Below are 15,309 nucleotides of genomic sequence, written 5' to 3'. Positions count from 1 at the left end.
TGGAAATAGATTGCCAAGGGAGCAAAGCCACAGGTTAGATGTGCTCCTTGGGCTCGGATCAGCTTCTCCTGCTGCGGGTCTCACTGTGGGCCGCAGGGCAGGGCTGGGCCTCACTGGGAATGAGCAGGTGTGCTTAGTGTACTGTGGCCGGAGAGGGCGTGAGGGCTGGCTGCCAATGTCCAGGTGGCGTGGGGTCTAGGGAAGTGGGAGCACACTTCCTGTGCTGGTGGCTCCTTATTACGGCACACACTCTCCCTTCCAGGAGCCAGCTCAAATGAGCCCCATCTTTGGGGTTAGGATGCTGAGACATGACAGCAATTGTGAGAGCTGATTTGCCCCATAAAGAGGGCTCTCAGGCCCCCAGCAATGCCTGAGTTACAGGGCCCCTGACCTGGAAGAGATATTACATAGATTTGGGCATTCTACTCTTTTTTGGGGGGGGGAGAGGGGAGGGGTTGAGGGAGAGGGGAGAGAGAATCTTAAGCAGGCTCCGTACCCAGCATGGAGCCTGAAGTGGGGCTCAATATCATCACCCTGTGATCATGACCTGAGCGAAATCAAGTGTTGGACGCTTAACTGACTGAGCCACCCAAGGTGCCCTTTGGGCTTTCTATTTATACTAGATTTTTAGAAAATGCATTCATCCATCCATCCATCCATCCATCCATCCATCTTCTAGTCATTCATTCAAAAATGTTAACTGCTGACCCTGGGGGAGTCACTTATTCAGGGGCCGAGTAGTGGTTCCTAACCTCGTCCAGCATCTGGTCCCCTTTTCTTGATCCTGGAAACCCAATTTCCTTCTGAGGATTTTCTCTCCTTTGCCAAGATGTGTCACCCTCTCCTGCCATGTGACCCAGGGGGTGATCATGTGACCCAAGTCAGTCCATCACACCCTCTCATGAGGCTTCTGACTCTTTAAGGAATGTCATGAGAAGGAAAAATTGGGGTGCATTTGTTCCCATTGGAGCCCCTCCTCCTGCAACTCTTGCTCTGGGGGCCCTAGGGCTTCCTAGGCTAAATCCTTAGAAGTCCTGGCGGCTGTCCTTTTTGTGTTCCTAGGAGTCGGGCTACTCGGAGACCACAATACTGTGAGGAAACGCTCCCAGCTGTGGGAAAAGGCCGTGGGGCAGAGCACGGAGGATTCAGCTGATGGCCCCAGTGAACTGCTGGCCATTCAAGTGGAGGCATTTTGGATCTTCCAGCTGATATCACAGGAAGCAGGAAAAGCAGGAAACCACCCAGAAACCCACAGAATTTTTTACAAATTCACTGTTGCTTCAAGCTGGGGCTGATCTGTGGTTACAAAGCAGAAACACAACCAAACAGCCTTGAATGACCCTGATTCGAGCCCATTCCTCCGACTGAACTGTCACAAATGACCGACGATGAATCAAGATGTTTGGTCTCCAGCGGCCAATGGCTTGAATCGGGTGAAGACGGGGAGGAGAACTCATTCATTCATTCTCTCAAGCATTGTTTCAAACAGCCAGCGAGCTGAGCACTGAGGATACCAAGACGAACAATGGTAAGGAGCCCCTTTCCAGTGGGGGCACCGCACGTGGTGCCTCAGTTCCCTCGATTACAAAATGGGAATGATAACAGGCCTTGATCGAAAGTGTTGTGATGTGGCAATGCTTGGCAACCCAGCACCCGACAGACATTAGACTTCTGTTATTCTTATAAACAAAGCTAGGATGTGTGGTCTCTAGAAATAGCGGGGGGCGGGGGGGATGAATTCCAAGGACCAAGGGGGCCAGACAGGTGACATGAATGAGTGAAGGGGGCCCAGGGTAAGAAAAGCCCACACGCTCCCTTCTCTCCAGCTCTCATCCTACACTTTCGGTGGAGGCTAAGGACAAAGAAATGCTGCTCCACGATTAGGACAGCAGGGCAAGTGCAAGGGCCAATGGCAAGTGAACCTGACTCCAGCCTCAGACAATAGGGAATGGGGGGGTACTGTGGCAGAGTGGAGATCAGTGGGGATGGGAATTCAGGGGGCCCAGATATGGCCCGCGTCTCCCTTTTTTCCCCCACAACCTGGAAACTCTAAATTTCTAAAAGGTAAAATCTCCCAATTTTTAAAGATCTGACGACTTTAAGAAAATGTTTAAAACAGTGTGCAGGTTAAACATTTTTGTGAGCTGAATACAGGCCCCGCTTTGCCAGCCTGTGACGTCCTACTCTAATAGGACAGAACAAGGAGAGACTTCTTTGTGCCCCACTCTCCTGGTCTGTAAAATGGGGATTAGGAGGTCTCTGGCTATAGATGGTATGTGTGTGTCTCCCCAAAATCGTATGTTGAAACCTAATCCCCAGTGGGACGGGATTAGGAGGTGGGGTCTTTGGGAGGGTAGAGTTCTCAAGAATGGGATTAGTGTCCTTCTAAAATAGACCCCATAGAGCTCCCTTGCCCTTCTGCCATATGAGGACACCAGACAGTGTCCTCTGTGACTGAGGAGGTGGTCTCTTGCCAGACTCTGAATCTGCTGGCACCTTGACCTTGACGAGAAATTTCTGTTGCTTAACAGCCTTCTAGTGTCTGGTCTTCTGCTACAGCAGCCTGAGCAGACAAGCCAACCAGCATCACGGACTTGTCACGCGTTCACCTGAGTGGGCACTTAGAATGCTGCCTGGTGTGTAGAAATGTGAGCTTTCAGGAGCGTGAGTTCAGGAGAGGAGGTGAGAAGCAGGTCTCCTGAGCTGTGATAGCATTTTTCAGAAGGGGCCATTAAGGGGGGGAGGTGGGGAGAGGAGACTTTCTCAGGGCACCTGCAGAAATGTCATGCCACTGACCTCACGCATTAACACTCACATCCCAAGTGGAGCCTTCTGCCAGCCCTTCGGCAGGGCCTCACGTCCTTGCTGTGGCCTGTGGGCGACGGCCACCCCTCTGTGCGTGATGACAGCATGAACCCCAGCTCTGGTTCAGGGACCTGTGAGTGCAAAAGCAACCCTTCCCACTCCCACCTTTGCTTTTTGCAAACGACAAACTGGTTTTGACACCTTTACCTTGAGCATTCGCCTTTGAGCAAGGATCCCCAAACACTAGATTCAGACTCAGCCGTACATCGTTCTGGGGGTTGGGGATACAGAAGGGAATGAGACAGACCTGCTTCCTACAGCCACAGGGGCTTATTTTTTAGTAAGGAGAGAGGACAAAGGACAAATAAACAAATAAGCACCTTGAGAGAACTCCAGAGAGTAGGAGGTGTTATAAAACAGGTGTGTCATTCTAAGTATTACCTAAGGATGTGATGTTTGAGCTGAGACCTGACAGATCAGAAGGAGCCAGACTTGTGAGGTCTAGGCAGAGGGGAGAGCAAGTGCAAAGGCCCTGAGGCTGGAACAAGCTTTGATGTGGCCAGTGTGACAGTGTAATAAGCTTGGAGGAGTGGGGTGAGGCGGGGGCGGAGGCCAGGCAGTGCAGGGCAGGGTAGCCTCCAGCAGGGAGTCTGGACATTACTGTAAGTACAACTGGCCACTGGAAGGAGGGTTTCATTACAGGAGCTGCCACGACCTATTTGCAGAACTGCCTAGCAGGAGGCACCCACCCCATCCAGCACTTTCTCTTCCTGCATTAGCAGCATTAAATTTCAGCTGTATACTAGAGCCCCCCACCCCTCCGGGAGCTCCCAAGTATCCTGATGCCCCAGCCCCACCCCCAGGGCACTGATTTAATTGGTCTGGGTGTGGCCTGGGTGCTGGGATTTGTACAAGCTGCCCTGGAGATGGGTAGGAACTCCTGTTCTGCTTACGAGCATCTCCTGAGTCCGTGGTGAGAAGCCCACCTTGGGCTCCCAAGATAGGGCTCGGAGCCCTACAGGTTGGTCCCCAAGGTCTGCTCCCTTCCTGAGCTGGCCTGAGGTCTAAAAGTGGGCTGGGTGGGGTCAGGGTGGGGAGGGGGACATGGGGTGATGGGAGGGGGCGATCCACAGCCTTCCTTACGGGTAGGGCGGTTGAGAGGGATGGTATAGAACCCCTTCGAGAAGCTAAAAAGAAAGCAGTGTGGAAAGCAGTGGGTGGTTCCCCCCCACATTAGCAGCAGAACTACCCTAGCATCTAGCAATTTCACTTCTGGTATTTGTAAGAAGGAAATGAACTCATTATCTGGAAAAGATACCTGCACCCCCATGTCCGCTGCAGACTTACTCACGACGGCCCAGACATGGAAGCAGCGTTGGTGTCCGCTGAGGGATGGATAAGTGCACAGAGACGAGGTGGTGCGTAGACACACACCACGGAATGTGGCTCAGCCACGAGAAAGGAGACCCTGCCCTTTGGGACCACGTGGGTGGACCTGGAGGGCATTATGCTTCGTGAAATAAGTCGATCAGAGAAAGACAAAGACCGTAGGAGCTCCATTAGATGTGGCATCTTAAAACGAAACAAAACACGGAGCTCCGACAGAGAAGACTGGGGCTGCCAGAGGTGGGGGGCGGGGGGTGAGCAAAATGGGTCAAGGTGGCCCACAGGTGCAAACTGCCAGTTACGAGCAGGGACAATATATAGCGTGGTGACCACAGTTCCTGATGCTATGTATTTGCAAGTGGTTCAGAGAACAGATCTTAAAAATTCTCAGCACAAGATACAGAAAAACATTTAACTGGGTGATGATGGCTATTAACTAAACTCCCTGTGATAACCATTTTACAAAATATCCGTGGATCAAATCTTTATGCTGCACACCTAAAACCAGTATATGCCTATGGGTCAATTATGTCTCAATGAATTAAAAAAAAGCTAAAAAGGATCTACAAGCACAAGCAATGACTTTTAGAAGCAATTTCCATGTGTCCATTCGTGGAACTAATGTCTCACTGTGCGTGCCAGAGGTGGGGAGGCTGCAAGAAGGCTGACTAGGATTCTCCCCATTTTACAGAGGAGGGATCTGAGGCTCAGAGGGACACGGCCGGTGTGTGAATCAGGAGGTCTGGTTCTAGAATGCATCCTCTTAATCCTGGGACACACTGATTCTCAGAGATGTGTTTTATGACTAGTCTTCTATACCTTCTTCATCTCCTGCCCTAGTGGAAGCCACTAATACCCAGAGGCACCCAAGAACATGTCAACAAGGATGGTGATGAACAGGAAAAGGAGCTTTGGGACAGCTCTGAGGCAGAAGCTGTGGGTGCCCCCCCAAGGTCCTTCCTCAATTTACAGGACCCCAACTTTGTTAAGGAGGTAGACACTCGTCTTGGCAATAAACCAGCATGGTCCTCAGAAGGGTGAAATCAGCCCTTAAGGGTGTCTTCAGAAACCTGTGAGGACTTTTTGGTTGTCACAGTGACTGGGAAATGTTTCTGGCACCTGGGTCGGGGCGGGAGGGGAGTGGGCAGGGATGCTGAATAAATTGCACATTCCACACAGTGAAGAACAGCCCCATTTCTAGCATGACTTTCCGGTGTCCCACACTGGAATCAGTGGGGGAAGCAGCTCTTACAGCTGGTTACCTGACCTCAGAAATGAACCCCATTTCACATACAAACACAAAAGATGTTTTGCCTGGTTCTCCTCTACTCTGAATTTTCTGGAAATGCAACCACTAAGTAAACTGAGGGAAGACTGTAGTTTGTTTTGTTTAGAAATTTGGGGTAATTGTTCACTATCTGGGAAAATCACATTATTTATGGCCACAGCACTTGTGGTATTTGAGCTGTCCAAACCACGTGTTCATACCCCACCGGGTCAGTAACAGATTTAGTGACCCCACACTAGTGCGGGTGTCTGACTGCTTCGTTATGTCTTCCAGTGTAGCTGTGTCTAAGATACTGCCATACCTATGTTTACCTATACCTCACTTTCCTCTTGGTTTTCCTTTACATTATAGTCAGGGTATTTGATCAATTAAGAAACGTACAGATGAGTTATTTTTATCTGTGAATTTATTTCAGGTAAAACTTGGCAAAAATATTTGCTCTAAGAAGAGGGTGTCTGATCTGCTAATCTTGGGACCCACTGAGCTAATTCAAATGAAAAGCCCATTTCCCTTTGCCAGTCATTGGCTTAGGCATGAGTACAAAAGCCAACCCTGGACCAATGAGACAGGACACAAAGTCTGCTGGGGTAAGGATTTTGCTCTCTGATTAAAAGAAAAACAGCATGGAGTCCTGCTCTTTATTTCCACTTTGTATGAAGATGTGATGTCTGGAGCTGCAGCAGCCATCTTGAGACAATGAAGCAGCAAAACCAAAGACATGAGGAGGACAGATGATCAGAGAACAGGAAGATCCTGAGTCTTTGAAGACATTATTTTACAAACAAACTGGCTCCAAGGCTCCTCTGCCTCAGACTCTTGTTAAGTGAGAACTAACCTTTCTACTGCATAAACCACTCCCAGACAGGAATTCCATTACCTGCAGTGAATACATCTTGATTCACATTCAAAGGATTAGGACACTAAGTCACTAGGAACTGAAGTAGGATTCCCTCTTCTCTGAGACATCCAGAAAAGGATGGAAAGTGTCTGTCTCTAGAGCAGGCAAGAAATGAAGCTTTTGGATGATCTGATTGTCCACAGAGCATGAACATATCCTGAACTTGTTTTTCATTCTCCTTTCAAAAAGCTCCTCTCTTCTGGCCGCTGAGGTGGGTCAAGTCACCCACTGGGGCCTGCCTGGGAGCCAAGAAGAAAGTCTATTGGCAACATTCTTCACCTATCACATCTGGCTTCCACCTGGCCAAACACATCTTGCTCATGGTCCCAGGGGATGGCCCTGTCCATCAACTCATACAAAACCTACTCACGACTCTGAGTTTGGCATAGATTTACCTACATTTCAAGCAGGTATGCAAAGCAGTGGAATGGGCCTTTATAAGACAAAGCTACATGTCAGAGGCCAGGACCACTGGACAATTAATGTTTTGGTATCCTATTAAGAGACTGTGTAGAATTCAAGATGGTGGTGGTCTCTGGTGAGAGAGAATTCTATTCAGTGTGGGTCTGGGCTGGAGGAGAAGCTCTGAAGACCACATCCACAGGTGGTCTTTTACCAAGGAGGCATCACGCTACCTGATCTTAAATTCCCAAGGGCATCTGTTGTAGCGTGATGAATATTTAGTTCTGTTTGTTCATCACTGAGCAAGGAGGAGTTGGACAAGCAGAGGCTCAGCCAAGGCCTTTGGGAATTTCTCAGAAGCGTCATGAAGAGGGGAGCATGTGAGGTGTGCTAAAAATATTCATCAAATAGATGCAGGACAGGCACGATGGCAGGAGGGGAACATATCAGAGAACAAAATACATTTTCCCTAGACGATCGTGTCCAGTCCTATGGCCTCAAATAACATCAGTGCTCTGGTGACTCCCAAATTTAGGCGGCCAGCCCCAATCAGCTCTAGACTTGTGTATCCAGCAGCCCCTGAGCGCTTAGAACCCCAGGTCATCTCAAACCCAACACTGCCATGACTGATTCTGGATCGTCCCCTCTACCCCCACAGGCTGTCTAAGCACAGGGTTCTCTCTTGCTCATCCCAATGCGTAACCAGTGTCTGGCACACAGTAGCTGCTCAATAAACACGTGGGCCCTGACAAGCAGCTGGAATGCTCTCTTACTCTGTATAGCAGTTTCCTAAAACCTTCATACCCTAATCTCATGTAGAGCATTTCCCCTACATTAGGCAGGAAGACAAAACAGGCATACTCTAAGGGCTCCCTCTGCCCAGCCTCCCTGTCGAGGTAGGATACACACGTGGTACTCTGGTTCACTCCCCAGCACCCAGAGCCCTCCGTGGGAATTTGATTCAGCTGGGTCTGGACTTGGCATTTTTAAAACAAATATCTCCAGGTGATTCTCATGTAACGAGAACATGTGGCCCTCGCTGCCAGAAAACAGAAACAAGGCCGGGCTGTATCTTTCAGACATTAAGACAGAGAAACGGCCTCCGAGGCCTGCTGACCCCAGTGGAGAGGGAGGGGACGCTGCTCACCCAACAGCTGTTTCCATGGTGTCCACCTTGACTAAAAGGTCAGGCCCCTCTGACCACATTAGTGCCCCCCCCATCACATGTGTTGGCTGGTTGCCTCCCCAGCAATGAGGCTTCTTTTCGCTGGGATCCTCTGAATTTATGTTCTCCAGGGTTTCGGGGGCTCAGTGGCTCTGTCCCCAGCTCCAGGGTGGGGCCTGAGGGCCTGGCCGATTCATTTCCTTGGCCAGCGTTGGTTTGAAGTGAGCGCATGACTTAAAGCAGTCCCATTAGAGGGATGCCTGGGGCGAGGATGGGCATTTCCAGAAAAGAGGCTTGTTCTTTCCTGTTGGGCTTGAACCGGAGACGGCAAGAGGACCACTCTTCAGCGGCCAACCTGGACACCTCAATTATGATAACAGCCAGTGTTCACTGAGGGCCTGCCCAGCTCAGGCGCCGGGCTAAGCACTTGACATTGACGAGCTCATTTCACCCTTTACCACAAACCAGGCGATAAGTGCTACGATCATCCTCATTTGCTGGATGACAACACCGTGGCTCAGAGAGGTTAGCTAATGCTCCCCAGATCACACAGCTGCGCAGACAGCCAGGCAGTCTGGCTCCCCTAACCACAGAGCCAGAGCCTGCCCACCCCCTGGAGCTGGAGCGAAACCAATGGAAGGAAGAGCAGAGATGCAGGGGAATGGACACTCCGGACAGCATCTGAGCCCTAAGCGCAGCCGGGCCTGAAGCTAGAGTTACCTGAGCGTTTTTGGTTATAAAAGCCAAACACGTCCCTTCTTTTCTCCTTCTGCTGCTTTGAGATTTTTTTCCCCCTCTCTTTCTGTTGCTTCCAAGAGAAATGATCCTGATTACTTTACAGCCCCTTTATGAAAATACCCCTCATACTCCATTTGCGACTTGCACACAGCAGCTGCTCCGTAAACAGCACCAGATGTGAGCGGAGACTGCTCTTCTGCCCTCCCCCACCCCCCTTCACTGCTGGGTCTGTAACCCTAACACCCGACTGCGGCCAGTTGCCACTTCCCCTTTCAGCTCCAAGTGAGGCCTAGTTCCCTAGCAACCATCCCAATTAGGCAATCACACCATTTATCAGGACGCCAATTAATTATAATGATCCTAATGATCTTCCAACTAGGTAGCGCCTTGGATCCGATCAGGGGCATTGCAGACTCCCCAAACCCCGGTCATCACAAGGAAGCCTGAGGAGCCCCACCTTCCATGTCCCTCAGCCATGCAGGGCCCAAGCCTGATACAAAGCTGGGAAGCTCAGGGCCACCTTTCCAGGGAGAGGCCCCTGTGACTCCATCACCAACCACAAGAGGGCCTCACCTGTAGGAGAATTTAAACCCTTCCACCATTTGTGCTTTCCGTGGGCCTAGACCTTCACCTCTGATGTCATGCTTTTCTCTATCAGCCACATTTGATCTGTGCCTTTGCATTCTGAGAAGGAAAAGTGTGTGCATACTTGTGGAGGGTGGGGGGAGAGAGTAGGAAACGTGGCGAGGCAACTGCACATTTTCCTTAGGGCAACCCCCCTTCTGCAAACCAAAAACAAATCTGAGATTCCCCTCAATAGTGGAGATTTGGGGGATTATTGATGGGCTTCTGTCTTTCTAACCTTTATTGTCTAATGTGTTTTCTTCCATTGAGCAAGTACTTCTTCTGTGCTTGGAAGAAAGACCAAAGTCATGGAGGGAGGAGAGTGCAGTGGGTCAGAGTGGACCCTGGACCCTCATGGCCTCTCGCATCCAGGCTCTACCACTGACCAATTTTCAATAAGTTACGATCCCCTTTGCACCTCCACTTTCCTCTTCTTTAACATGATGAAAATCACAAGACCTATCTCACAGGGTTTTTGGGTGGATTAAACAAGTTAGTACATACACGGGGTTAGATCAGTGTTTTGCTCATAAAACACCATCATCATAAGTCTAGATAAAGCTCTTTCCTCGAACGGCAAGCTGGTCAGGAATTCTGATATTCTTTTTTTTTTTTTTTCCTGGGGGACTAAATCAAAGAACAGACTTGGCTGCGTTGGGTGATATTCCCAGTCTGGCTAACTTAGGAGACCAGAAGCTGTCCCCCTGAGGCATGTCCAAACAGATTAATTAAACCTATACAGGGAAAGGAAAAGGGAAATGTCATTCCTAAATCAACAGGCACACGCGTCAGCGTATGCAACTACGCTACAACTAGGTCCTCCGGATGGCGACTGAACAGAGCTGTCAGGCAGGGGATGTGTGTTCATGAACACATGTGGGCTCAGGCACACACGCGTGTGTACACACACACACACACTCACTCTCCCACACAGCCACACAGTCCTCCTCCAAGCCCAGGCTTTTTACAATTAACTCGTTATTCAACCCTTAAGTTTGAAAACTTAACGTGTTATTAGGGTTTTTAAAAAGCCATAAATTCAAATTTAAAAAAACCCCAAAACTGTACGCAAAGCCCAAACACCAAACCCACACTGACTCTCAGCCATGGCCGTTATGTCAACACTGGGCATTTATGTATATACACTTGGCCCGAGGGAAGCAGATCCTTCATGAGCAAAAGTCCAAGCAGCCACCAGCCAAGCCTGCGGCATCGCCCTTCAAAATGCTTATTAGAGCGCTAAATCACACCCCAGACCAACTGTTTTGATGTGTGTTCTCCCCTGCATGATGTAGGACAAGGAAAGCTGGGAGACCCTCTCTTACAGGGTAAGTGGTCTCCAGTCGGTCCCATGTATGAACGGCTTTAATTTAATTAAAACCCTATTGGGTAGCGCAGAGAAGAAATCCCCTTCACTATTAACTACGAGATGAGAACGGCACTTACTGCTCTGGGGAGAGACACTGCTGTCCTCCAGGGAAAGCCCATCCTACCCTCTTCCCTGTCCCCAGAGAATGGGCTCAAGAGCAGCCTCCCCTTCTCTGCCCCGAAGGAAGGGAGGGTGGCGAAGTGGGACAGAGGCAGGGGCAGGTGGAGAGGCCAGGGTAAGCTTCCTGGCAGGCACAGATGTGCAAATACCCAGATTCAAAGGTAAGCTGAATGTAATTACTTGGTTAATTAAATATTGACTTTTAACTCAAAAAGTGATTAAAACAAGCTGCCGGAAAGAGAGGAGAGGGGGCAGGGAAGGAAGCTGAACTTTCAGGAAGGGGGAAGATTGCCCTACTGCGTGCAAGGAACGTAGTCTTCAGTCTTAAGGCAGGTAGGAAACTGCGGACAGAGGTCACTGTGCAAAACTAGGATTTGCGGGTGTCTCTTTACACTTTCCGTATCTAAGACCGTATCTCTTTATGAGGCTGCTCTGAAAGCGAACCGAGCGAGCCTCTGGCTCAGGAAGATACTGATCATCGCGGTTCCCTGGAACTAATGCGGTACCGGGTACGAGGACATGCCCCATAGATACTCGTAGAACGAATGAATGAACTACTATAAAGAATTAAATTAAAAAAAACACACAGAAAAGAAAGAAAAGTGCACTCCTAGAAATCGCCTCACTGTCACACTTCTGAGCCCCTGGGGACCCCGCGGAGGGGAGCATCTCTCCACAAGGCGATGAGAACTGGTTCTGACCTGGCCTGGAGGAAGTTTGTCTTTTCAATCCTATCTGCCCTTTCGGTATCTGCGAGTTCCCAGTCACCCTGAAGATCCGGTCCACCGCTTTCCCGTGTCCTGCCTGGACAAGCCCCACGTGGCCTGGCTTCTAGCCGGTCCGCTGGGTCTAAACTCAAAGGGGTCAAGGAGGCCAGCCCCCCGCGGCCGGCGGGCGCGGGCGCGCTTCCCCCGGGGTCCTCTAGGGCTCCGCGTGGCTTCCGCGGGTCAGGCGCGCGATGGAAAGTCTTCCCCGGCTCGCCCGGCCCGCCGGCGGGGTCAAACGGGTCATCCCCCTGCCGCCCGCCGGCGCCGGAGCCTCCCTCCCGCCCGCCGGGTCCCACCTCCGCGCGCCGCGCTGGGGCCGGAGCTGGGCGGTCGGGACCGGCCCCCGCTCACCTGGGCGGCGCTGCGGCCGCTGGGCGCCCCCGCCCCGCCCACCTGGGCCCCGCGCGCCCCACTCACCCGCGCGCACGGCCCCGGCGGCCTCACCCCGCGGGGGGCGCCGCCGCCTTTGCCGCAGCCCGGCCGGGCCGCGGGGCGCAGGGGACTCCGCGCCGCTGCTACCGCCGCCGCCGCCGCCGCATCCCCGGCGAGTGCCGCCGCCGCTCCTCCTCCCCGCCCTCCGCCTCCTCCCGCCTCTCCGCCCCCCCCCGGCCCCGCCGCCGCCGCCTCCCCCCGGCCCCCGCCCCGGCGCACCGCCCTCGCCAAAGTCCGGCTCCGCGCCCCGCCCGGGCGGTTCTTACATCGCCCCAGCCCGGCCGGCCGCGCTGCCCGAGCCAGCCCCTTGGCACGGCGCGGCCCGGCTCTCCGCCCGCCGGCCGGCCTCCGTGCGCGGGGAAGGCGAGCGCGCGCCGGGGCGGGGGCGCCGGACCGGGAGACGCGGGCGGCCGGGGGCCCGGGGCCAGGGGACCCCACGCGGCGCCCTCCCCGCGCCCCCCGCGCGCCAGCGCTTTACCTCTGGCTCGATGGACGCGTGGCCCGGCCGGCCCGGTCCTGCTGACCCCCCGCGCACGGCCTTGGCTCCGAAGTGCGGCCCCGGACGGGGCAGCAGCGGAGAGCGGGGGTCCGGGCAGCTCTCGGCCTCCCGATGCCTCGGGACCCGGCTGGCCGCGCTCCCGGCGCCGAGCGCGCACCCTCGCCGGGACACAGACGCACACTCACCCGACACACACTCGCTCCCGCTCGCCCTCGGCGGAGAGTTGAAACAGCTGTGGGATTCGCCCAGGAGCTGGAAATGAGGGAGGGACGCGAGCCAGAGCCGTGTGTGTGTGTGTGTGTGTGTGTGTGTGTGTGTGTGTAACACACAAACGGGGGGGGCATCGCTAATAAATCAAATACTGCAATAAAGTGAGGAGGACCATTGATCAGGTCCACTTGGCTGGAAACGAAGAGAATCCTTGCCTCTTTTCCGCTTTCTCTCCTTCCTCGGAGCTGGAAGGAGCCAGTGTTCCGCGGGGCGTGTGACAGCCGCGGCTGGGCGCTCCTCTCGTAATGACACGTTAATAAATGTTTTCTTTTATCTGCTTTCACAAGGGCTCGCCCCGGTCTGCAAACACCCGACCGCCTTTGCTGAAAGCCCGGCGCTCGCCTCTAACGACGCACATCTGCCTTTGGAGCGGCCGGCTGGAGCCGGAGCTCCCAGCTAGATCGCGGGGTGGACTGCCCACGCGCCCGGGGAACCTTCCCGAGATACTAACTTGAGCTCAAGTGAAAAGAGATGCCGTTTCTTAGAAATGGTCCGGGAATAGGAAAGAAAGGAGAAGCCGGCTTCCTCCTCCGAAACGGGAGGAATTCGACTCAAGGTGGTGCTGTCCACCGCGGTTTCCACTGTCCCCAGTGCCACAGCAGAGGCCGGAGGGGGATGAGGCTGACAGAGGTGGGCAAAGAGCGGGCAGACAACCAACCAGCAGCAGGAGAAACGGCGCTGGGTTGCTAAGGGCAGACAGACCGTGCTGTAGAGAAGTGCGCTTGTAGGCGACAGTGACTTAGTGTAAACCTAATGATCACACAAGGAAAGTATTATTATGCCTGTAATACAGATAGAGAGACCAAGTCACAGAGAGGTTAAGAAACTGGCCCGCATGTAGGTCAGACACTTGTTCAGTGATGGACCCAGGATTTGAACCTGAGGAGTTTGGGTCCAGAGTTCTGCTAAGTCCCAGGCCATTTACTTTTTAGTCCATCATCTCCTTTCTCTCCTTCATGCCAGCTAGGGGTGTTGTATTTAGCAAATAAAAATACAGGGGGTCTCCGAGGTGTACTAAAAAATTCTTTGTTTATTTGAAATTCAAATAAGATGTCCTAACCCAGTTGGAGGCGCTCGAGTCCCCCACTTTGTTCTCCCATCTTAGCGGGGCCAGATCAATCTGTAGTCTAAATGAGTCAGGAAAACCTGGAACTTCTTTTCCTAAATCAGATTCTGGCCTCGCTTTTGGCACCACGGAGGTTGCTGATCTTCTGCCCTTCTTTTGCCTAAGAACAAAACGTTAGGCTTGCTTCTTTACCACCACGGACCAAAAAATAATGGAGACTCCCTTCCTTTCTGCTTCATCTCTGTGGGAGACTGCAAAGCTTCTAGGCCAACGCTGTCCCTGTAGATTATCAAGCACGCCCTGGTTGTCATTTAAAATTTTCAAGTAGCTGCATGAAAAAGTCAAAACAAAATAAAACAAACCCCCACAAAAAAACACACAGGGGAAATTAATTTTAATAATATATTTAACCTAGTCTATTCAAAATATCACTCCAACACGCAATCAATATAAACATTATTAATGAGATATTTTACATTCTTTTTTTCTTAGGGAGTCTTTGGAATCCGATGTGTATTTTACACTTAGAATGTCTAACAATTCGAACTGGCCATGTGGGGCTAGGATTACCATAGAAGACAGAAGGTACATTTCTAGTAGGTTCTGTGGTCCAGGTTATCTTGTATAATCTTTGTGACCATTTTTCAAGAAAACTTATGCTTACAAAGGGGTTGTCAATTGGGATTTTAACCTATTTGAGACTGTGCCTGGCTTTGGGACATCTATCTCCTGGGACAGTGTTTTTCTCCCTGGGTCCTCAGAGCCCCACAGGGTGACCCCTGGGCCTGGGGTGGAGAGGAAGGTGAGATCTGTCTTTTGCTTGTTTCTTTTTTTTTTTTTAATGTTGGAGAATATTTCAGAGGTGGGGAGAGGTCTACCACAGAAAAATAAAAAAAAATACACTGCCTTCCTTTAGGCCACAAGTTCATGAACATAGCTTTCCTTTTAAATGGGCTCTGCCCACAAATTTCTCCATCCTGCCCTCCTCATAAGGGACCCCCAGTAGTGGAAGTTCCCTACGTGGGGCTGTCGGCAGGGCTGAGGTGATGTCATCCGATATCATTTTTAGATATTTATTTTTTCCATGGTTGTGGTTAGAAGACTGAACATCTGTGTTTTCCTTTTTATCCTTCCTGAGGAAGGAGACAGATCTTGTGTGTAAGTGCCTCTTTGTGTGTGTGCACCTGTGTGTATGCATGCACGCCTCTGTGTGTGTACATATATGTGCAGGCACACGTGTGTGTGCTCACTGTGGGCAGGCGCTGTGGATCTGGTTTCAGGCGAGGACTTCACTCACCAGCTCAGAGGCTCAGGGAGTCAAAGCGGCTGCAAAGCGCCCTCTGGCCCCGTCTCCGTCCCAGAGTTCACAGCAGACTCCCTGGTCCTCTGGGTCTGAAGCCTCAGCCTGACTTTTCCAGCTTCCCTCCAGGTGGGAGGGGACTCCTGGCCCCATCTGGGAGCTCAGGGTCTGCCTGAGAGA

General features: G+C 52.0%; 1 protein-coding gene across 3 annotated transcripts in view; it reads right to left on the bottom strand.

The window, feature by feature from the left end:
* SULF2 (sulfatase 2) overlaps window positions 1–12,694 on the bottom strand; it is a 112,605-nt gene extending 99,911 nt beyond the window's left edge. The window contains exon 1 of one of the 3 annotated variants that reach the window (XM_044262887.1): window positions 12,679–12,694. The gene's annotated coding sequence lies outside the window, so the exon portion shown is untranslated. Of the gene's footprint in view, window positions 1–11,979; window positions 12,046–12,472; window positions 12,548–12,678 lie in introns of those variants that run through there. The other 2 variants (XM_044262886.1, XM_044262885.1) reach the window with 2 other exon arrangements.
* Between the last annotated feature and the right edge of the window lie 2,615 nt (window positions 12,695–15,309).

Source organism: Neovison vison, chromosome 8, assembly GCF_020171115.1.
Source record: "Neovison vison isolate M4711 chromosome 8, ASM_NN_V1, whole genome shotgun sequence".
NCBI classification, from domain to species: Eukaryota; Metazoa; Chordata; class Mammalia; order Carnivora; family Mustelidae; genus Neogale; species Neogale vison.
The sequence above is the reverse complement of the archived record's forward strand: the minus strand, read 5'-3'. Positions and strand labels throughout refer to the sequence as shown.